The sequence below is a fragment of the Cupressus sempervirens genome, chromosome 8 (assembly GCF_028749045.1).
Source record: "Cupressus sempervirens isolate cs-2001-9-10 chromosome 8, ASM2874904v1, whole genome shotgun sequence".
Lineage (NCBI taxonomy): Eukaryota > Viridiplantae > Streptophyta > Pinopsida > Cupressales > Cupressaceae > Cupressus > Cupressus sempervirens.
In genome coordinates, this window is record NC_143125.1 from 646,090,318 (window position 1) to 646,114,550 (window position 24,233).

The 24,233-nt window shown below is 35.1% G+C and overlaps 1 pseudogene; it reads right to left on the reverse strand.

Moving 5' to 3' along the window:
- LOC149544086 (histidine-containing phosphotransfer protein 1 pseudogene) overlaps window positions 1-23,792 on the reverse strand; it is a 50,658-nt pseudogene extending 26,866 nt beyond the window's left edge.
- Between the last annotated feature and the right edge of the window lie 441 nt (window positions 23,793-24,233).

Here is a 24,233-nt window from a genome sequence, read left to right on the forward strand (position 1 = left end):
GATGGAAGACTTCAAGGGCATGCTATCAAAAAGTGAGAGTTTTGCTTTCCTATGTGCTGGATTGGTGGAGATTGTGTCAACCTAAGAATAGACTAATGATCCTATGGGCATGACACGAGATTGATCACTTGTGGATCCCAACCTTTAGCTCAAGGTGATGAGGGATAACAGGTGACAAAGCTAGATTACCCTAGACAAAGCTCTGTCAAAAGGATAACCGTGGTGAGGCTGGTGGATTGGTCAGATTGATTGGATAACAAATTCTAGTAGAATGACAACAACTCTCTAAAGGCTTGGGTGTGATTTTGGATTGGGTTTCTAGCTGGCTAGGGGGGGATGATTTGGAGAGACTTTGGATTTGGGATTGTTCTAAATCAAGGAACTAGATAGATTTGGTTGTAGCAGGGGAGCTTGGATGATTTTTTGATGAGGCAGTGACTACGCTAAGTATGCCTTGAGCTGGGAGATTTTTTCTTTTTTGGGATTTTGACCAAAGTTGGCAAACATTCATTCAAAGGCTATGAACAAATAAGCAGACAAAAGTTTTGAGCAAGCATGTCAAACATACCAACATCCTAGGAAGCTTTCTACAAGGATGAAATTTGTTATAGCTAGGGAGTCCTCGATATACGCAAGGTATGTGAGGCCCAAATCCGTAGATGAAACCAAAAAGATGTCACACAGCCGAGAGGAGCGGTAACCCACTTCTCCTCTTTCACTTCTCAAGGGTATAAAGTTCCTTGAGGCTTAGCCCGAGTGACAAAATCTTGATTCCAAGAGAGGTGTCTTTGGATTCACCTCCCGATCTTTATACTCCGCCGAAACGCTGGAGTTGAGGTCATCCCAAGGGGTAATGAAATCCCCAAGAAGGCCTCCTAAAAAGTGTAAAACAAGACCACATACATGATCTTGGGCTTTAAAAGACACGCATTCATTCCAATTGATGATTTAAATTTTGTAAGCTATGATTGAAGACACTTGTGATTATGGCATACAATGTTCATTCCAATTTGACAGCGTCATTAGCATAATGAAAGTTGAGAGATCGTCAACATAAGAAATGCGAGTGCCATTGAAAATGCATCAAAACCATGCGATGTTCATTGATTTTTAGGCATTCAAGATTGAGTGTGAGTTTATTTTAAGCCCAAAACAAAGATGTGTGAAACTCGATTGCCAAGCGCGCACCTGGAGGCCCTCCACGTCAAGATTTGTCCAATTTTTATGCCCAAATGAAGTGTGAGCGAGATTAATGCACATTCAAGGAATTTTATAACTTAGAAAAACCACTAAAGACCCAAGTGAGTGGAGTTTGATCTTTGTGGAGCACTTAACACCCTCTTAGGTAGATCCATCCCCATAGATGGTGCTGAGATTGCAACCAATGGTTAAATTGATGGGTGATTAAAGAGGGTGAGTCCAACTACAAACTTACTCAAAGCGTCTTTATTAGTTTTTATAACTTAGAAGATTTCAAAAATGTGGATTCTTTTTATGCCCCAAAAGATGATTAATTGATCTATGGCATTCAAGATTGGATTTGTTGTTTTAATCATGCATTCATAAAAAAACAAACTTGATTTTAATCCATGGCACTCAAGAGTGATTTTAGCAACATGCATTCAAAGACAAGTGATTAAACATTCAAGTTTTTTCCTTTGAGCATTCAAGATTGAGATTTTGTGTGTTGTTTTAAGAACTTTGAAGTGCTTTGTTTTAACCTTAGATCATTCAAGATTGTTTTGGACTCAAAAGTGAAAATGACTCTTTGGACTTTGGTTTTCATTCAAGATTTTGTGTTCTACTTTGCATATTTTAAGCCCAAAAATGATATTCCTAGATTGTTTTGATGCATGAAAAACCTAAGAAACATTCAAGATTTTGCAACGAGACATTTGTTTGGAACGAATAACAAAGTTTTTAGGACAATTTTTGGCAACCATTTAGGACTCTTAGTTTTCATGAGATTTTTTTAAAGAACTTTAGTGTGCACTTAGTGTTGATTTTGAACCTTGTGAAATGGAAACTTGAAGTTCTTTTTAAATTCCAAAAAATAAAGTGTTCCTAACTTTGCATGAATGCATCTAAAACTTTGATGTTGCAAGGATGCAAATGATTAGATTGGTTTAGTTTCACTTATTAAAAGATTTTTTCTTTTTTGCAAATTTTTAATTTTTTAATAGATTTAAGTATGATTTGGGGGTTCATTTTAAGCACTAAAAAGAAGTGTGTATGATTTTGCTTCCTTAAAAAAAAAATGGCCAAGATCTCCCACAAGAAGAAGAAGAAGAAGTAGATGGAATAAGAATAATATAGACAAGAAGAGGAAGAAGAATTTCAAGTTCTTTGTCCACCTATAAGCTTGAAAAATATGCAAACACTATGAGATATACTATGAGTTCCTTTGTCTTCTTCATGCTCATGTGGACCTACAAAACCAATTTATACAATCCTACCAATCACAAAAACAAGAAAAATTAGCCAAAATCAGCAAATGACATACAAAACTTGACTAAAAAAGCTAATGAAGATGACCCATGTGAGGTCCCACCGGGCGTGCCAAAATGTATATGAGCAATGTTAGTATGCTAATAGAAACCAAATTTAAATAAAGCTTCTACAAACTAAAAAAAATTTATAAACTTCAAGATAGACTAAGATGAGCTCTCAATTAAAAATATGAGCCATTAATCGGCTCTATCAATGAGAAGCTCTCTTGTTGAGTGGCTTTATCTAAATGGATAGGATGTATGCTCAATATGCTTCCAAAGGCTTCAATGGATGATTGTGGATTTTTGGTGTGGATAGATGGCTTTAGTATGGATTTGGCTCTCAAAATAGCATTATAACTTTACTTCATGGATTGTGTTATTTTGCAAAGGGGAAGGATCCAATTTATAGGCAAGAGGCTTGAGGGATTGAGGGCTAAGATGCAAGGATGGGAAAAAGCTCATGGAGGGCTTAGATTGCATGAGAGGAGAGCACATGGATTGTGCTTCCTTACAACCAATCAGGGAGTGACACATGTCACAAGGTGAGAGGATGGAAGAAAGGGGAAGGATGACTCAACAAAGGAGGCTCAAGGGATAAAATATTCATATAAAGACCCTCATAATGGCTTGTAAGAGCAATAAAAGGGCTTGGAAGAGTCATTTATGGCCTAGTGGACTTCATAAAGTTTTATGGTTGAGATATTTTGAGGGAGATGAGAGCAATTTTGACTTGGGCTTGATTAGGAGAGGCTTAAGCTTGCTTAGGCTTGTGCAAATGATTAGAGGATGGATTAGGATGGTTTAGGATTAGCTTAGGGATAGGCAAGTGGATGGCATTTAATGAGGGTGGGTGAAGGAGGAGATATTTGTTAACTTTGTCTTGGGTTAGTAAGTTTTAACCCATGTTTAGGGAATGTGACAAGGTTGGGAGGGGATTAGGATTAGGTTTAAAGACATCTTCTAGAAGAGTCTAGACTTTGGATGAGGATAAAGACTTTCTAGAATAGTCTAGAATTTCCTAGAATGAGGATGAAGACTTTCTAGAAGAGTCTAGAACTTCGTAGGATGAGGATAAATTAGATTTTTAGGAAATAAATAAAGTTTTATTTATTTCAAGGGTTTGGGTTGAGGAGATATTTATTAAAACTTTTTTAATAAACATGAGGATTAATATTTAATCTTAATTAAATATTTTGAGTTGGGATTAGGGGTAGGAAATGATGGGATTAGCCTTTAATCAAAATTAAAGAAGGATTAGAAGATTTTAGAAGAGGTTATTGGTCATAAGGAAATTGGCCAAGTTTTGGGCAAAAAATAAATTTTTTATTTATTTTAGGATTTTTGGTCAATTTATTAATTAAATAATTAATAAATAAAGAAATAATGTTTAAATAAGATTTAAACATTTTTGGGAGGGATTCCTTAATTAAATATTTTTAATTAAGATAAAGGGATTTAATGGCATGAAAATTAATTAATTAATTAATTAAATAATTAATTAATAAATGATGATGTCATCAGGGATGTTTTCAAAAAATAAAAATACTTTATTTTTTAAAGGATTTTTAGGTGTCTACAATAGGTGATATAGCTCGTTCCTTCTGGAAAATGGCCAACAAGTCTAATAGAAGCTTATCATTGTCATTTAAGATTAAGGACATAATGATTTGCATACAAACTCTCACCTTGTCTGAATGATGCTTTTTAATTTTTTTCAAGAAGCATTGAAACATTTTAAGAATACTTTTTTCACTCTTGAGTTTCAACATAATGATAAAGGATCTAGTTGTTGCCATAGTTTCTAAAATCTTAGCCCTCTCACCAAAAGTTAGGGCTTCAGTATCATGTAACCCATAAGGGCACTGCACATTCACTTGTAGAGCCTTCCTTAGTTTGTCATCAATATAGGGGGCTACATGAGCTTTTATTCTTACAATCTCATTGTAACAAGAAGCAACTACAAGTCTTACTTCACACTAGTGTTCCAAAAACTTGTACAAAACCTAAGAGAGAGCATTGAGGGTCGCAAAGCCTAATTCGGAAGCTTCCAGTCTGACTGGCCCACTTTGGAAAAATATGAATCTAAATCCTCTAGCTTGGAGAGAACACCATCAAGAAATTTCAAACTCCAATTGTACTCCCATTACATAGACTTAATTTCCTATTTATTTTACTTTTTGCAAGTCTCCTAATTGTTCACCATCGAATTTATCATTGAATGCTTTGAGTAAAAAATCACTTTTGTGATCTGCCATTGTCTTCATTTTTTTTTGCTAAATTGAAAGATGCTACCCCTATTCTCCTAAATTTTAATAAACCCTTTTCACTCCATCAACAACTAGGACATTTTCTTGAACAATTGGCAATGCTTTTTTAAAGAAGAATTCACAATCAGCTAATACCTAATTTTAGTAAGAAGTATTGAAACATATGAAAAATCATTTTTTTCACACTTGAGATCCAACATAATATAAATGATCTAGCTCTTGCCATAGTTTCTCAAATCTTAGCGCTCTTTCTAAAATTAAGGGCTTTCATATCATGTAACCCATGAAGGCTCTCCACAATCAACTATGGAACCTTCCTTAGTATGTCACCATTATAGGGGAGCTATAGGAGTTGTTATTCTTATGATCTCGTTGTAACAAGAAGCAATTGCAAGTCTTACTTCTTCACACGGATGTTCCAAATACCTATACCAAACCAAAGCACAAATGTTACAAAAGCCTATACCAAACCAAAGAAATCAATGAGGGCTACAGGGCTCAATTTAGAAGGTTGCAATCTGGCTGTTCCACTTTGGACATATATGAATCCAATTCCTTCGTGTTGCAGAGAAAACCATTGGGAAATTTCATGGACTCCAGTTGTAGTACCCTTACATAGAGTAAGTTTTTCTATTTATTTTTCATTTTGCAAGTCCCTTAGTTGTTCAGCATTGAATGTACCATTGAATGCTTCAGAGAACAACTCACTTTTCTGATCTGTCATTGTCCTCATTTTATTTTTTCCAAATTGAAAGATGCTACCCCTTTTCTGTTCAAAATTCTAACAAACTTTTTCAACACATTAACAACCAGGCCATTTCTATGAACAATATATTTGTTTTTCTCGCAATCAATGTCCCTTACTAATGTTTTTCATCCTAATTGTATAAACTAAGTCTTTTCTTGTGAACCATATTGAATTAAGGGATGCTTTTCCTTGAACATGGTTGTTATGCTTTTAGCAGATGTATAAACTATTAGTGTTGGAGCTCTATTTCTCATGGTAGATTTTGAGTTTTTGATCACTTCATGTATAAATCTTTGAAGCTCTAAAGAAATTTTTGGATGGAGATGCCATATTAACGTTAGATTTAAAAATAAATAGAAACCTTATTGCAAACTTGGTGATAGAGAAAGTGCTATTAAGGAGTGGTTAAAAGCCTTGGCAGTAATTTGATTTTGATCAATCAGGTACACATCATGTGTCCAAACTTTGTCTACTTAGAATTTAGCTCTTGTTTATGGCCTATTATTATTATGAGCTTTAGAAGTTTATATAGTTCATTTCTTTGTTAAAAATTGCTATTACATTTTGGTTTTCTTTGTGTTGTACATAAGCCAAATTAAACCCATTTATTTCTTATTACAGGGCCACATCAGCCTTATGCTTGAAAAAAGAAGAGGAGGCCTCATGTTATAAGAGTAGAACCACAAGATCCATAGGATAATGTTGAAGATAGTCACGATGTGCCTATTAACATCATGACTATCTTCGACATTCTCCTATGGCTCATAAGGGAGATCAGCTAGCGAAGATGATCTATTAGCTTTTAATATGCTTCATAGATGAGATTGCATTATATGAGATTCATTACTACACTTGAGAATGGGCTAATCTTCAATCTTCAGAAGATTGAAGATGAGCCCATTCCCGACTGTAGTAATTAATCTCAAATCTCCTTCAGCCCGAGCATATCATGTCCTTCAAATTTTTTTTCTAAAATTGCATCAACATTGTATCCTTCAGGTGTTTGATTCTTCATCTTTCTTCTTTATTATTCTATAGAACAATTCTTATGGTTTACAATTTTTAGCATCAATTTGTAATTCCAGTCGAAAATCTCTATATATCTTTTCTTGCCAGACATGGTTGCTTAGTTTTTAAGTAAATGTCTTTGCTTTTGCAGCGTGGACTTGAATTCACCACCAATATTCTTTATACTCAGCCAACAATATATTTGTACCCAGTATAGTGCATTGTAATGGTATTGTTCATAGAATGTTGAAGTTTACTCAAGAAGACTATTTTTATTTAGTTTTATTTTCCAAGTTTCCTTTTCAGTTTGATTTTGAGCTAGTGATAAAATCCAATTTGACATTATTTGACATTATTTGATTGTTTTGATTGGTAATTACTCTTTATTATGCATTAATGGTAGTCCATGTTCGGAGAATGTAATCCCATCTTTGTTAAATGAATATAGTTCACATAAGAGATGTCGGTATGGTTTTTATAGAGTAGTTTAACAACTCTATCTTCTGAATTCTTTCTTTTAAATGAACATTTGGATATGGTGATATTAATGAAGGGTCTATATTGGTCAATATGATTGTGTTTGAATAGATATGCAAAGCAAGTAATCAAAGCAATTAAGAAACACATTGCTAATAAGAATCCTAAGATCCAGATTCTTTCTTTGGCGGTTAGTATTGAATAATATTATAAATTTCTCTGATGTATGAAGGATTTTTAAAAGTGGCCAATGAACTTTACTATTGAACCAATAAGATTTTGTAGAACAAACTAGACTTTCCAGATGTTGTCTACACAATAACAAAGTAGATTTTATGTTTTTTAAGCATGAATCGTTTGTTATTGCATATTAAAATGTGATTGTCTACCTCCATTTGCTACATTTGTAGATGCTTTAAGGATTTCCAAAAAACAACAATAATTATGTTACAGTTGCTCAAGTATATTCAGTAGTAAGATTATTTTAAGGTTTTTATTTTCATACAAGCAGTTTTTTTCTTCTATTTTTAAATTTTTTTAAAGATAGCATGGTTCAATACATGTTGTTTTCTTTACTTAGTAACTTTAATGTACATGATTGTGTTAAAGGAGGATTTCTATTTTGTTTAGCTATGGTTGTGCACTTTGTTGGATTCAAAGTAATTTATCTTGTACTATCTTTCTGATTTATTGAAAGAGTTGGCATGCTTCTTGATATCTGTTTGTAGGAACTAGAATTTGGGGGTTTATCAGGCAACAGTTCCAATAAGATTGTTGGTATAAAAAACAAGGTTAGTTTTAACCATTAAAAATTGGTTTTACCCATCTTATTTAAGACATGTGGGACCTTATCAAGTTTTATTACCACACTGCTTTCTTTTAAACTTTTGTGTTTTATTGTGTCTTCATTATTGCAATTAAGAGCTGACTTATGATTTAAAAGGATTACTCTACATTAGAATGTAGTGGACTATGGCATATATTCCCTTTTAGCATTGATGGTAGTGAAAGGTATTATCTATGATGTATGTGAGGTGCTCTAGAGATGTATCTATCTATATTTATGGATATCAGTAGAGAAAATTTAACATATGTGCAACATAAAATATTGTCATGTCATGCCACTAGGGTGTGGGTTTGAGTCCTTCTCAAGGTAGTAAATAACATCACAATACGTGTTCCACCAATTGGCTAGATTCTGGAACATGGCCTAATTTTACTTTAAAGTTTTTTGTTGTAGTCCATGGAATTGAAGAGCATTTTTTATGTGATTTTTTGGTTATCGATTTCTTTGGAATTATAATTGAAAATTTGGATGGCTTCCAGCTAAATCAATGAGCTTGAGTTGAATCTATGAAACCATGTTGATTTGATTTATTTCAAAATCACATAAATCAAATCAACTCAAATACGAGTTGATTTTCAAATACATGTCTTCCTTGTCCTATAGGTCTACAGATAATTGTAAATTATATCTCAATGTCATGGCTTGCTTGTTCACAAAGTAGCAAAACCATAATATGATTACCATAGAGATGAGGTCATATACATTTTAGCATTTCAATAGTTTATTCATGTGTTTGATATGGAAGTTGGTGTTGCAGCTGCTCTATATGCAAATGTTGGATATTCTCAGTCTAATATATTTATTACTTTGGTTCACCTAGGATGCAGTTCAACAACCCTCTTTAATCAGGACCTCTCAGAGTCGACATGCTTGATTTTTTTAAGTTGCCCACCTATTAATGAAGATTTGATTAGTAGTGCTTCAAGGTACTGTTCTTCTTGTGTGTGTGTAATGGTAAATCACCTTGGATATGGAAAACAGGAAGATGCTCATGAGTTTTTAAGGTAACATGAATTGCAAAGTGCTTAGAGTCTTTCGATTTTTAAATCATACTGACATATATCAATATAGAAATGCTCATAGAAATTTTTAAAATTAATCTCCATTGATGTGCTTAAACATACTTACATGGCACACACATGCATGCTTGTGTGTGTGCACATAGATTGATATCTTGTTTTTCTTTTCCCTTTTAGATTTGTAGTTGATACTATGTAGTCGATATGCCTTGATGAAGCTGGTGGAGAGGAAGCCATTCATCCAAATAGCACATGTGACTATGTTCATTCAACAAATATTTGGTGGTTATCTTTAGTCAAAGGTGGTGCTAGTATTAACTTTAAAATGTAAAAATGTCAATGAACAAATAGATGTGATTTGTAGATTTCGATTATAAAATTTATTTCTGTATAAGGAGTTTAGATTAGGGGAGTCGGCTTGGCGATCTGGCATAGCGAGTCGACTTAAAGTGGCGAGTTGGTGGGGCAAGTGGGGGTGACTTAGTGAGTTGACCTAGAGAGTTGGCCTAGGGGGTGGACTTGGTGAGTGAACTTAGAGAGTTGACTTGGTGAGCATAATTCAATAGTTAGCTTGGCGAGCTAACTTGGGGAGCCGACGTGGCAATCTAACATGGTGAGTGGGCTTAAAGTGGCAACTTGGTGGGGCAAGTTGGCGAGCCAACTCAGCAAGGCCACTTAGAGATGTGACATGGCAAGCTGACTTGGTGAGAAAGCTCGATGAGCAGACCTAAAGACTGACCTTGATGAGGCAATTTGGTGGGGTGACTTGATGACTGAACTCAAAGAGTCAACTTGGCGAGCATACTTGAACAGTTGACTTGGTGGGGCAAGTTGGCAAGCCAACTTAGCGAGTCCACTTGGTGAGGGAAGATGGTGAGTCAACTTGGTGCGGTGACTTAGCAAGCTAACTTGGTGATTAGAATTAAAGACTAACCTTGATGAGGCACTTTGGTGGGGTGACTTGATGAGAAAACTTAAAGAGTCAACTTTGTGAGCATACTCAAACAATCAATTTGGTGACATGACTTGGTGGCTTGGCCTGGTGAGCTGACCTAGCATACGTACTTGAATAGTAGACTTGGTGAGCTGATTGACAGAGTCAACTCATTGAGGTGACTGGGTGGGAGTGACTTGGTGAGCTGACCTAGAGAGTTGACCTAGGGGATGGGCTTGGTGAGCAAACTTAAAGAGTCAACTTGGTGAGTGCACTTGAATTGTTGGCTTGGCAAGAGGATATATGCAAATGTTGGATATTCTTAGTCTAATATATTTATTACTTTGGCTCACCCAAGATGCAGTTCAGTAACCCTCTTTAATCAGGACCTCTCAGAGTCGACATGCTTGATTTTTTTATGTTTCCCACCTGTTAATGAAGATTTGATTAGTAGTGTTTCAATGTACTATTCTTCTTGTGTTTGTGTAATGGTAAATCACCTTGGATATGGAAAACAGGAAGATGCTCATGAGTTTTTAAGGTAACATGAATTGCAAAGTGCTTAGAGTCTTTCAATTTTTAAATCATACTGACATATATCGAGATAGAAATTCTCATAGAATTTTTTTAAATTAATCTCCATTGATGTACTTAAACATACTTACATGGCACACGCATGCATGCTCACATGTGTGCGCACACACACACAGATTGATATCTTGTTTTTCTTTTCCCTTTTAGATTTGTAGTTGATACTATGTAGTTGATATGCCTTGATGAAGCTAGTGGAGAGGAAGCCATTCATCCAAATAGCACATGTGACTACGTTCATTCAACAAACATTTGGTGGTTATCTTTAGTCAAAGGTGGTGCTAGTATTATCTTTAAAATGTAAAAATGTCAATGAACAAATAGATGTGATTTGTAGATTTTGATTATAAAATTTATTTCTGTACAAGGAGTTTAGATTAGGGGAGTCAGCTTGGCCAGCTGGCATGGCGAGTCGACTTAAAGTGGCGAGTTGGTGGGGCAAGTGGGGGTGACTTGGTGAGCTAACCTAGAGAGTTGGCATAGGGGGTGAACTTGGTGAGTGAACTTAGAGAGTTGACTTGGTGAGCGTACTTCAATTGTCAGCTTGGCAAGCTGACTTGGGCAGCTGGCGTGGCAATCTAACATGATGAGTAGGCTTAAAGTGGCAACTTGGTGGGGCAAGTTGGTGAGCCGACTTAGTGAGGCCACTTAGAGATGTGACATGGAAAGTTGACTTGGTGAGCAAGCTCGATGAGCGGACCTAAAGACTAACCTTGATGAGGCACTTTGGTGGGGTGACTTGATGACTGAACTCAAAGAGTCAACTTGGCGAACATACTTGAACAGTTGACTTGGTGGGGCAAGTTGGCAAGCCAACTTAGTGAGTCCACTTGGTGAGGCAAGATGGTGAGTCAACTTGGTGCAGTGACTTAGCGAGCTAACTTGGTGAGTAGACTTAAAGACTGACCTTGATGAGGCACTTTGGTGGGGTGACTTGATGAGCGAACTTGAAGAGTCAACTTTGTGAGCATACTTGAATAGTTGACTTGGTGACATGACTTGGTGGCCTGGCTTGGTGAGTCGACTTGGCATATGTACTTGAACAGTAGACTTGGTGAGCTGACTGAAAGAGTCAACTCATTGAGGTGACTAGGTGGGAGTGACTTGGTGAGCTGACCTGGAGAGTTGACTTAGGGGATGGGCTTGGTGAGCAAACTTAAAGAGTCAACTTGGTGAGCAAACTTGAATTGTTAGCTTGGCAAGCAGACTTGGGGGCTTGGTGGGACATGTGGGCAAGCCGACTTGGTGAGGCGACTTGGCCAGCTGACTTGGTGAGCAGATTTAAGGACTGACCTTGATGAGGTGCTTTGGTGGGGTGACTTGATAAATGAACTCAGAGTCAACTTGGCAATTACACTTGAACAGTCAACTTGGTGGGGTAACTTGGCCAGCCCACCTAGCGAGCGTACTTGAATAGTCAACTTGGTGAGTGGGCTTAGAGAAACAACTCAGTGGGGCAACTTGGTAAGGACAGATAGCGAGCCAACTTGCTAAGGAAAGGTGGTAAAACCACTAGGTGAGTCGACATGGTGAGCTAACTTAAAGAGTCAACTTGTTGAGGTGACTCAGTTGGGCTGACTTGGTGGGTTGACCTAGAGAGTTGACCTACGAGGAAAACTTTGTGAGCAAACTTAAAGAGTCGACTTGGTGAGCATACTTGAATTGTTGGCTTGGTAAGCTGACTATGGGAGTCAGCTTGGCAAGCTGATATGACAAGTCAACTTAAAGTGGCAACTTGGTGGTGCAAGTTGGTGAGTTAACTTATCGAGGCCACTTGGTGAGGTGACTTTGCAAAGTGACTTGGCAAGCCAACTTGCTGAGTGTACTTAAAGATTAATCTTGATGAGGCCCTTTGGTTGGGTGACTTGATGAGAAAACTTAAAGTGTCAACTTGATGAGCATACTTGAACAGATGACTTGGTGACATGACTTGGTAGGGTGACTTCGTTAGTTGACTTTGTGAGCTAACCTGGTGAGCATACTGGAAAAGTCAACTTAGCATGCTGACCAAGTGAGTTTACATGGTGAGTGGTCTTAAAGAAGCAACACTATGGGGCAACTTTGCAAGCACACTGAGTGAGCCCACTTGCTGGGGCAAGGTGGTAAAACCACTAGGTCAAAAAAGATTTGGTCAAAATTTTGACCAACTCACTGGTACATGACTTGTCTTAATCATGTAACTAATTATATATTCTTCATATTAGTTACTATCAATACTTTTCAGGCATTCTATAAAATAGTTCACATGCCTTGCGTATGATATGACATTTTGCATGCATCCTACACTCTCTCTCATCTGGCTAATGATGGATTACGTAGAGTGATTTGAAACCATGATGCTAAAAAACACACAATCAAATCCAAAATGAACTTGCACTACAAATGGATTGTGGAAATTTGATATTGGTAAAATTGCATGCATGTCTACCAAGACAATCACAACTTAAACACATATTTGTCTTGGTAGACATGCATGCAAAATTAACAATATCAGATTTCCACAATCTATTTGTAATGCAAGTTCATTTTGGATTTGATTGTGTGTGTTTTTTAGCATCATGGTTTCAAGTCACTCTCCGTAATCCATCATCAATCGGATGAGAGAGTGCAGGATGCATGCAAAATGCCATATCATACGCAAGGCATATGAACTATTTTATAGAATGCCTAAAAAAATTTACACCTAGGCATTGGTGGAAATTTTTACCTTCATTGGTCAAAATTTCTACCTTCATTGGTCAAAATTTTTGACTTTCATTGGTCAACATTTCTACCTTTATTGGTCAAAATTTTTACCTTCATTGGTCAAAATTTCTACCTTTATTGGTCAAAATTTCTACCTTTATTGGTCAAGATTTTCTACCTTCATTGGTCAAAATTTCTACCTTTATTGGTAGAAAATTTCTTCCTTCATTGGTAAAAATTTTTTACCTTCATTGGTCAAAATTTCGACCAATTCCTGGCAGAACTTGCACCATGGCTATGGAAGTTTTTCACCCAAAGTATTGGTCAAAATTTTGACACACTCAAAACTTCGACCAAAAAATTTCTGACCAATGGTTTGGTCGAATTTGGTTGAAGTTTGGTCAAAAATTGGGTCAAAATTTTGACCAATAATGGTTAGAAAATGGTCTCAAATGTACTAGTGTTCAATCAAATATCTCAGATATTTATGGCTTTTGGAGGTCAAAATAATTGAAGATTTGATATGTAGTTATAGAGGGAGATTAGAGAGATTCTTTTCACTATTAGGAGAGGTTTCTCAAGTGGACACATGTCGTCCTCACAATAGATCTGGGAATTCACTCTCCTCCTATATCTTTCTTTTTCTCATTCATTGTATGGATTCCAGTTTTAGAGAAGTTTCTCACTACTATGATACCAGTTTGGCAGTTTTCTCTATGATACTAGCAGGGTTCTAGTGTTCTACTATGAAATCAAGGTTTTTTGTTGGTTTTTGCTTCCTGTCTATTGAGTTGAGCTCTAGCAATGAAGGCCACACACCTACTTCTATGCAAATTTTCATTTCATTTCATGTGTTGTTATTCTAAGATATTGGAAATTAATGTTAGATCATGTGAAGTATTTTAAGTTGCATTTAGTATTACTAGTTTAATCTATTTGGTCTTTCCAAGGATAAATACAAAATATGATTTACAATGAATTATCTAGGTTTTCTTATTATGTCTCCTGATTTCTTCATATGCTATTGACTTTGTAATTGAATGAATAAGGTTCATTTGATTTAAGACAGCTTGGATGAGTTATATGTCAGATCTATTGTTGCTTTTGACTGAAGGATTTAAGTAAATGCTTCAATGTTCTGATAGGGTTTTTGGGTGTATGAAGAGGATATTTCATAGGAATGGAATTTGGGGACTTTAGTTGATAAACTTAATTATAATGCAATTAAGTTAGGTCATCCTGTTGGTAATGACTCTTTGTTTCAATGGATAAGGCATTGATCACTAAATTAGATGCAAGCTAGGGTGAAAGTCATTTGCAGAAATCATTTTAATTACATAAATTCAGTATTCCATGTTTTGTAGTGGTCTGAAAAGAATTAACCCTCTCTTAGCTTATGAGTTCATAGGTTATGATTTGTAGCTATCTCATTCCTATGTCATTGCATAAGTATCAAAAGATAAAAGGGTTGCATCTGTTGTTAATAGGTTCAAATTTATGTTTAATTACACTGGTACCATAAGTTAGAATCACAAGGTTAACTTGCCTAGGTCTGACAGAGCCTAAAGTAAAGGATTTATGCCTTATAGTTGGCCCAAGACTATAGTTGAGTGTATCTATCATAGGAATTTGCTAGCCTTAGATGCATTGGTCTAGTTTCTTGGTTATTTTCAAAACTATTAAATTAGGAGCCAACAAAATGGCAACTCTACTAGGGACTGTATTGAACCTGAATGATAGAAAAACCTTGAGAATTTAAAAATGTGATTCAATATAGTAGGAGAAGTGCATAAAAAAGTTATAGGAGTAAGTTCTCTGATATGGTTTTCTAGTTTTCTTATTCAAAATGTCATGCACCCTAGTGATTCTTTATTCAAGATAGCAGTAGCTTTAATGGATTGAATGCAGATTGTGTTGTTACTAAGTTTTATTTCCAATCAATTCAACTAGTTGTGGTTTTTAAAATACTACTATAAATTCAAAGTCAGAATTGTTCAAAGATTATTTCTCTCTTCTAATTGTTTAAAGTTCTACAAATTCTACAAGTTGAAAATCCAGTTTAGATTTGTCATGTTATGAATCATGTTTTAAATCTTTCTCACAATTGTGAGTGGTGACTCTCTTAAAGATCTTTGTACCAGTGTAGATTGGTCCTGTATAAATGTTTTCAAGAGGTTTCTACTAAATTAGGCAGATCTAAAAGTTATGTTAAGTTTTAAGCAAGAAGAGAGATATATAAGTTCTTGACTGATGAGTTTCAAAGTGTTGTTTGATCTATTGTCATAAGAGTTTTTGAATGATAAAATTGAATCACAATAGTGATTTCATTTAGTCCTCCTCAAGGAGATGGCAGCTCTATAAGGATTCAATTTGTGGTGTGAGGAATTGAGATCAACTCCAGTGCCAAATCAGCAAATCAATAGTTTCAGCATCAACACTTGAGGTATTTTATTTTTCATGATGTTATTCTTGTCATGAAAGAAAGTGGTATACATGTGTGTTCTCCATCAAGTGATTTTCGGCACTAGGAGGAGGAGAATAGTGTGATAGGTTTCATACACTTCATTGGATTGAGTTTTAGCTTGTTGCATAAAGTTTGTGTAGTGTATTTGAAGAGATTTATTTGGTAGAAGGTTGTATAGATCCACTGCAAGTTGTGAATCTGAAATTTATTTTTGGTGAATGACTTTCAAATCTTTGAAGAATGTCAAGTTTCCTTTCATCTAGTATGCAACCACTTAGTGATATTTCTATATCTATTTCAACCAAGAGCTATATGCCATTATACTTTGATGGTATTTATGGTTTCCTAAATGTCATTCCTAATGATATTAGAAAGATTTTACCTAAATTTAATGGTAACCATACTATTTTAGCTAGTCATCATGTTGAGTTGTTCAATGATTTGATGGGTGACTATGAGATTCCTCATGAGGACATGCATATGAAGTTATTTGTTCAAACTTTAGAAGGTGATTTTAGAGATTGGTTTTATTTTCTACTAGTCTAGTCTATTTCATCTTGGGGTGAGTTGCATTCAATAATCATGGAGAAATTTGGAGAAAGAGTAAGCATATCTGGTTCTTATGATAAATTCTTCAAGATTCATGTTAAGAATGGTGAACTTGTTCCTCAATTTAACATCAGATTTGTAAGAGTTTTGAATGAGATCCCTGAGAATTATAGACTGGATGATCAAATGTGTTTAGTTGTTTACTTTGATGCATTTGACAAGAAAATGAATTATCTACTAAGGGATAAAGAACCTAGGACATTATATCAGGCTTTCATGACTACTAGAGATATTTAAAATAATTTGAAGTATGGATTGATCAGAGGTCATTTTTCTATGAATGATTTCTAGTATAATATTTATGAAATAAAAGTGGAACATAGTGTTGACACTTTAATTGCAAATCAGAATATCAACACCCCTGCTATAATGTATAATCAAGTGTAAAATTTAGATCAAACTGTGTGTGTAGAAAAGAATGAGTCTATTGCAAATGAAGACATACATGTTCATGATGTTGCAATAGTAAGATGTATTTAAGACTTTGATGGAAATGAGCAATGTGATGATATTATAGATCAAGGTTTAGTTATAGAAGTAAGTTCTTCTCATGATAATTATATGTATGATGATGTTGCTAATATTTATAGACTTGAAGTTGTTGCACCTAGATCTTAGTCTTGTACGAGTGATGAGGCTGAAAGTTATGTCTCTGATTAGGAGTTTGATGTAGCTAATCTGACATGCCATGGAGAGATAACACAAGATGAAGAATGTGAATCATATTTATCTCAATCACAGTCAGAAAAATAGAGCACACATGTTTGCAATGTTTTAGTAGTGGATGGTAAGGTGGATTCTCTTGATTAGTCATATATTCAATAAATTATTTCTCTTATTCATAGATTACATCAAGTTGAGAATATTATAAAATCTGAAGTTGAAAGATATTCATCTTAGTATGAGAATGAACAAGTTGAAAGTCATGTTTCAAGTGATGACAGTAAAGTTGCTGATCTAATATATAATCAAGAGGCATCATATGAAGAAGATGATGGGAGTGGTTACTCGAATCAAAGTGAGAAAAATTATACTACATGTTCATCTTCATATGAGTCTGATGTTGATTGGGAAGAAGAAAATAGTGACGGAAGTGAGTGCTCTTATGCAAGTAAAGGTAGGTGTACTTTTTTCCAAATCAGAGAGTGAAATTCTATTTTAGAATTGTGCAAATCAGTTTGAGGTTGAAAGTTGTGAAGAAGGTTTGTCTACACCATATGAGGACAAAGGGATTATTTATCAGGACATAGTACTTAATTGTGTAGATGAATGTCTTGAAGGTATATGCATTAGTAACCAACAATATACTATTGATTCTAAGATTAATGCATCAACACCTATTGATAAAATGAAAGAAGATTGGTTTACAAGAAATTTGAATCACCTTGATGGAGACGATGAGAATAATATTGATTTAATTCCCACATGCTTTGTTGATGGAGTAGAAATTCAATCCTCATATAGTTTTAATTTTTCTTCATATGTTGAAAGTCTCCATGAAGATGAAATGAGTAATAAGTTTAAAGTGTATACTAATGCTTTATACGATGAAGATCTTGATGATGATTAGCCAATATTTTGTCCAAATTTTCAAAAAGAATTCTTGCATGGAATCATCAATCCATTGTTTGAAGAGGACATGGAAGTTTTAGATTTAGTTGAGCTAGATCCAAATGATGACACACTATCGTACTACTATAAAAAATTAGAGTATTGTTCTTCCATATGTGATATTGAACTTTCCAATCATGTTGCATTTTGTGAGATTGAAAATAAGGTTCTTGATGAAATTGTCTTTGAAAATAAGCCAACACTTCATAGTAAGTTTTATGATGATTCATATGAGGTAAAAATTAATCAGCATTTCAATTGTGAAGATACATCAGGAGATTATGGAGTATTTTTTGATTTTGATGATGATGATATGTGTGAATATAAATCTAATTACTCATTTAAAACCTAGCTGGCAGCATTTGAGGAGATGCAAAGTCAAGGTATGAGCGACACATATAACCCATTTGATGAAGTTGAATATAAGGCTTTTGTATTTCTGTTTGATGATGTTCATGAATCAGTTTATAAAGATTAGTTTCAGTTTGATGTTGGTATTCATGAGCATGCTGATGTTCTTTTTTATAGTGAGCAAGAGCTTGAAGTTGTGCCAAGTTTTTACATACACTATGAAAGTAATGGTGATGATTTTGTTTTTCCAATGGAAGAAATTGAAGATGTGTGTCAAATTGGTGAAAAGATATGAATATTATTTCCCACTTACCTCATGAGAATGTAGATGAAAATCAGATTCGTGACAAAGGTAAGAGGTCTTGTTGAAGTTTGATGGCCTGGGGTCATCGTTTGTACACAGTAGGAGTAGTCTTTTCTTGCTTTCAATAAAGTTGTTCGAAAGAAGTCAAGTGTATGGTCTACTTCTACCAAAGATATACATTCTTTCCATGCCCACAAGGGACATGCATCCCTAGATAGAGCCACTATTGGGACTCAAAATTGAAGCCCCGATATTGAGTACCATTGAGAAAATCAACCCCTTTGAATGATTTAAAATACATGTGTACTTGGCTGTCCTTTTAAGGCTTGTGACATATTTAATGTTTCTAACACCTTGCATTTAGTGCATCTATGTGTTGCATGAGGATAAATTTTCATTTTGAGCCATTTCATGAAGTCTTGTTTTGAGCAGTTCCCAATTCTCCATTTTTACTTTAGTGTCAAATAGCGACAAAAAGCCCAGTTTGCCTTTGAATATCTTTAACCCAGAAATGTTTTATGGCTTGTTGCTTTGGGAGTGTCTAGCATCCATAACTAAGAACCTATGTTTCAGATTTTGAGTTGTTTTGATTCTGTTTAACTAGATTTTGAATCTCTCAAATTCGGTACTTTATTGTTTTCCTGCATTTGCAAATTGTGCAAAATTCTAAAAGGCCTTGTTTGATGAGTTATAACTTTTGACCTGTTGATCCAAATGAGAAAATTCCTATTGTGTTACATTTTAGAGGTTAGAGAAATGCTATGTTTCAATTTTGAGCTTATGACGAATAATTTGGTTTAGTTTTCAAACATGATTCCAAATGGAATTTCTAAAGTTTCACTAGTGTCAAGAAGTGGAGATTGATCAATACCCTTGTTTATGATGTCATAACCCAAAATTTGTGACAGGTGAGATTGAATAGATTGTACCACTATGTTGTACTCTAAAAATACTTTAAGTGTGCCAATTTTTAAGTCTTGATGAATTCGTCTGCATGCTTTCCCAGGTCATTTCCATTTGCAAAAAATGATTTTCTGTCAATGTTTACAGTCTGTAATTTTTGATTAGCCTACTTGAACCGCTCCCCATTTGTGCCATATTATTTGTCATGAGCCAAAACCACAAATTTATACTATCCTCGTGACAATGAACCAACACCCAAGTTTCCAAATCCCCAAGTGTCAGTTTGCCTAGTTTTCAAAGCCAAATCTGAACACAATTTCTAGTTTTCTAACATGTTTTCTTGTAGGGGAATTTAAGTGAGCAACTTTGGAGGTTGATATCTTTTGACCTTGATGTCTTCATGGGATAAGATTTGGCAAGGTAAAAGTGTATGGGATAGAGATTCAGTGTTGTTGATTTCAAAGCCAAGTTATATGTTTGTGTCATTTTTTAAAGCTAGGCAACAGGCATCGTGACATAGAATTCACAGCTTGTAGATCAATGGTAAAATGAGTTTCAATTGATTAATCGGTGGTTAAATTTGGTTCTAATCAATATGATGGGTTCAATAGATCAGTTTTGCATTTTAGTTGTTTGGAAACAAAAAAAAAATTAGTCGGACCCACTTTGGGGCCCGACCAATGCCATCAGATCTATAAGGCATGATGAGGTTTTCGACTGGAATGAATTTGGTTTATTAAAGTATCATAATGCAAGGGTGATATAGGTGGTGATGATATGATTGATGCATGAGGGTAAATCTATTCTGACCAAGTAATGAAGGCATTTATTTCAGCACATATATTACCATCTCATTTGAAAGTGAAAATGTGGGATTGCATGAATAATCAATTGTAGTAAGCTTTAAAAAGGAGATTTTCACCTGTCATCATCCTTATTAAATTGGATCACTATATATCATAAATATAGTGGATGTTTTCACATTCCTACATTGTTGTTTTAAAAGATGAGATTAATGGTTTGGTGATTTTAACTTACTTGAACTGAGTCATCCTAGTGTTGAGGTTTGTTCATCAAAGGGAAATGAAACTAAAAGAAGTTAATGGGGTACTACCATGTGGTCATTTAAAATTATCATGTGAAAAGTTTTATAGAAGGTTGTGCAAATCAAATTTTCTTCCATATAGCTTTAAGATAGGTGTAGGGTTTATGAGGAGGAAACATAGTAACAGTTCCATCATAATGTGAAGTGAAGGCATGCTACAACCAAGTTTCCAATACACTAGATGTGCAAACCTAAACTACAAAGGCTACAGTATACTACTTTTGCTAGATGGCTTGGAATTACAATTTGTAAGCAAACAAGGTGGTGGAGAGGTTGGCATTCTATTCTATTACAATCAACATGGTCTCCTACTTGGTATATGAGATGAATGAGAGCAGAGCACATGTTGCTAATTTTATAACCAACTGGATAGCTGCTTCCTTTGTCTTTACATTTCTTGGAGCCTTCATTGCTGATGCATACTTGGGACATTTCAAAACCATTTTTACCTTCTCTACCATCTATGCTATGATTTCTTGACAAAGCAGCCATACTCATAGACTATGACTACATGCAACTTAAAAAAGGGGTCAATGGTGTTTGTGTAGTGTTACACAAGTTGAATAATTGAAGTCATTACTAAGAGTGTTGTCAGTGTGGGAATCCACCATTGCATTGACAATCTCATTCACACAACTGTCAACTTATTTTGTTGCCCAAGGAAAGACATTGAGGCAAGAGCTCTCCTCTGATTTTAGCATCCCACCACCTTCATTACCACTTTTTTCCTGCCCTAAGTGCCATTCTTATTATTCCTTTCTATGATTGAATCTTGGTTACCATACTCAAGAAGATCATGAGAGTTGAACATGGGATCAGGTCTTTGCAAAGAATTGGCATTGGCCTATTTATTTCGATCATTGCTATGACTTGTGTAGAAATCATAAGAAAAAAAGTGGCTAGAAAAGGTAGAACCCGCAAACCACAAAAGAGGCAAGGTCCCAACTGACAAAGGGAGCTATATGGAGCATTTTAAAACAAAAAATGTGCTTTCAAGAAGTAGGGGAGTGTTTGAGATAGGCAACTCGTGCCAAGAACAGAGCTCCACACAAAACGATGGAAAAGTCACCATGTAGGAAGCCGACCTACATGTAAAAAGAGTATACCCACACACGTTGAAGATTATTTCAATAGCAGGGGAGTAAGGCAGTGTTAGAGACATCCCACGACCAACATTTGAAAAGGAGTAGCTTGTGTTTGAATCAAAATCAAACCGGGAAAGAAATAGCTACATGTCTAAGGCAAGAGGGGTCATGTTGGAAGTAAATGGACAACAGAAGAAATTACCAATGGCAGGAATAATTGCTATAGCAGAGTACAAGATGATAGTGGTAGAGGATCAAAAAAAGCCCATGTTTAAAAGGTATGTGAAAGCCAGATGAAGCCGTGGCATTTGCAAGGTAGGAAAAGTTCAAACACTTTGTCCCACACTCATAGTATTGGTGGGTTTTTCAATTGTTAAATACGCTAGCATACAAGATGTATACTGACTTAATGAGAAGAGCCTTTTGAAGGCTAGCCTTGCATGGTGGGTTCAATCCAAAAATTTGATAGAGTCAACAAGTTTTGTTGAGCAATGCATAAGATGGAGGATATGTGGTGAATTCTGGAAGCCAAGCGTATGGTCGGGAGGCAGACTTCAAAGGCTTCCTAGTGCTATAGGATAGTCTTCAGTGTAACAGTGGATGACAATTTTTAAAGCTTTATGGTGGCATGAGAAGCATAGGAGCAAGAGGTAAAAATATGAAGCTTATGTTCTTATGCCGGGAGAGAAGGAGAAAACGACTCACCGTAGGGTTGGAGATTGAAAATTAAAGCTTCCTAGTGTTATGGCCATCGATGCATGATGAGATAATTTAAATAATTTCAAGCATTAATGTGTCAAGTGTATATTAATGTGCCAGCGTAAGATGGAAAGTATATGCCCTCTGGTGCTACGACAGATGGAGATGGAGGAATTAATTAATTAATATTTTAAATGGTGATGGCCAATGAGGAGTTGACAAGTAGCATGGGTAGAGATAAGTATTAATTTAAAAATAAAAATTCAAAAATGTTTTCAAACACATATGGAAATATTTGAATAATTTTTTATGTTTTTATATAGTCTATATTATATAAACTTTTAAATTTTTCCTTTTTAAGCTCTGTTCATGGGTTGGGAGCCAGATTTTCAAATGACTGCTAGGAGGACAATTTTTATCCAAAATATGTAGTGCAACATATCGTTAGAACTGGAAGGAGATAAATTTTCAAAATTTGGAGTTAGTCTTTGCACGCGTATTAACCAGTTCAGTCTAGAAGAAGATTTGTGCTTTCCATGGCATTCTCAACAAAATGAATATTTTTCATCACAGAGCATCAAAATTAGTTGGGGAACAAACATTGAAGTCCATTGAAGCCTAAAACAAATTCTGAAAAAAAAAATCATGCTTCTAGAGTTCATTATTTAACGTATTTTTACCTTTGTCTTGGTTTCAAGCTTGGCATCAAAATTAGTTATGTTCTTTCAATCCAATATCTCAAATATTTCTGGCTTTTGGAGGTCAAAATGATAGAATATTTGATATGTAGTTGCGGAGGGAGATTAGAGAGACTATTTTCACTATTAGGAGAGGTTTTTCAAGTGGAAACATATCATCTTCAGAACATATCCAAGAATTTACTCTCCTCCTATATCTTTCTTTTTCTCATTCATTGTAGGGGTTCTAGTTTTAGAAAAGTTTCTCACTACTATGATACCAAGTTGGTAGTTTTCTCTGTGATACCAACAGGGTTCCAATGTTCTATTTTGAAACCAATGTTGTTGTTGGTTTTTGCTTCTTATCTATTGAGCTGAACTCTAGTAGTGAAGGCCACACACCTACTTCTGTGTAGATTTTCATTTCATTTCATGTGTTGTTATTCTGAGATATTGGAAATTAATGTTAGATCATGTAAAGTATCGTGAGTTGCATTCAGTATTACCAGTATAACTTATTTGGTCTTTCCAAGGATAAATACAAAAGGGGATTTACAATGAATTATCTGAGTTTTCTTATTCTATCTCTTGATTTCTTCATATGATATTGACTTTATAATTGAATGAATAAAGTTCATTTGATTTAAGGCAGCTTGGATGAGTTGTATGTCAAATCTATTGTTGCTTTTGACTCAAGGAGTTAAGTAAATGCTTCAATGTTTTGATAGGGTTTTTAGGTGTATGAAGGGGATATTTAATAAAAATGGAATTTGCTAGCCTTAGATGCATTGGTCTAGTTTCTTGGTTATTTTCAAGACTATTAAATTAGGAGCCAACACTCAGCATCCTCAAAGAAGAGAGAAACCACTTGCACAACAAACTCTGGATTGCTCTCATCTTGTAGCTATTGCAGTTGTGTTCAAATCATACTTCAAACATTGCTTGCTTGTCTTTCCTACCCTCTATGTATTTTCCATATTTCAACACTTTCCTTTGTTTTTCTCCAATCACTCTCTTCTAGCTAGCTGATGAGCTTGTTTCCATATCATTCAAAATATCGCCTGCTTGTTTTCTTTTACAAAATTGACTTGCACATTACTCTTCAACATGTGTCTTCTACTTCTTATCCTCATCAATCTTTACAAAAGAGAGTTCTTTTAAATGGAAAATTATCAATGGAAACAATCATAAAATTTCTCTAGCAATATTAGGCCATCCATCCACCATTTCACTCTGAATTCTTCAATGTAAAAATTTAAAAATGTTATTAAATTTTTCCTCTTCTTTCATAAGTTTTGCTCCTTCATTTGGGGGCACAAAAACTAGGGCATTGGTTCACTGTCATGAGGAGAATTTA